We start from the raw sequence: 977 nt of genomic DNA on the forward strand, positions 1-977 counted from the left end.
TTTACAATCAGGAGCCCCTCAGTTGCTCATTCCACCACTGAGTTTACAATGACTTATGGGTAGAAAAGCCATACTAAGTAATTTACTACACTGCACATGCTCAGCTGCTAACCTAAAGGTTGGAGGTTCAGGTTCACCCAGAGGTACCTCGGAAGAGACCTGGCAACGTAATTCCAAAAAATCAACCACTGAAAACTCTGTGGAGCTCAGTTCTTCTCTGACATATATGGGCGCCACTTTGGGTTAGAATCAACTAGTATGTATCAAGGACGGTACAAAATCTAAGGTGTGCAGCATTGAGTAAGAGAGAAGAGATCTGTGCTTCCAGAGCTAAATCCATGACTTCACAAGACTTCGACACTTCTTTGTAAGGGCAGCCCTTCTTGCCTTCTTGATCCATCAGTTTTTTGGATTTTTTTCCCTTTTGATGCTTTGCTCTATTTCCTTCCTTAGTGTAACTAATTCTCTCTATTGCTTCCTCCCAGGAGCTCTGGTAGCATAATGCCTAAACCACTTGACTGCTAACCAGGAGGCTGGAGGTTCAAACCCACCAGCTACCCCTCAAAAAAAAGATTGGTCAATCTACTTCTGTAGTGATACAGCCTCGGAAACCCAAAGAGGGGTTCCTATGAGTTGGGTCCAACTTGGCGGCATATAACAACAACAACAGCAACAATGCTTCCTCCTTTTTAACTTAGGAATTTACTCAGATCTCCCTCTCTTAAGAAAACTTAGTAACTGCTACCCCTAAGTCACTACTTGATCTCCTTTTTTACCACTAAACTTATTAAAACTCAGCCCATCCCCTTCATTTTATTATCACCCCTTCTTTCACCTTTCCTGCATTTTAAATTCTCCCTGATCATTTATACTGAAACTGTGCTCTTGAAAAGGATGATGACGACCTTCTGGTAGTTTCTTAGGTCTGTTCTGCTTGAATATTTCTTAGACTTTGCCCATAGATCCCTGAGTGGAAA

At 42.1% G+C, this 977-nt stretch overlaps 1 protein-coding gene across 1 annotated transcript in view; it reads left to right on the forward strand.

Moving 5' to 3' along the window:
- Positions 1-977, forward strand: part of CEP20 (centrosomal protein 20) — a 23,320-nt gene that overhangs the window by 17,452 nt on the left and 4,891 nt on the right. The window lies entirely within an intron of this gene.

This window comes from Orycteropus afer, unplaced genomic scaffold, assembly GCF_000298275.1.
Source record: "Orycteropus afer afer isolate SDZICR_OR568_19922 unplaced genomic scaffold, OryAfe1.0 scaffold00623, whole genome shotgun sequence".
NCBI lineage: Eukaryota > Metazoa > Chordata > Mammalia > Tubulidentata > Orycteropodidae > Orycteropus > Orycteropus afer.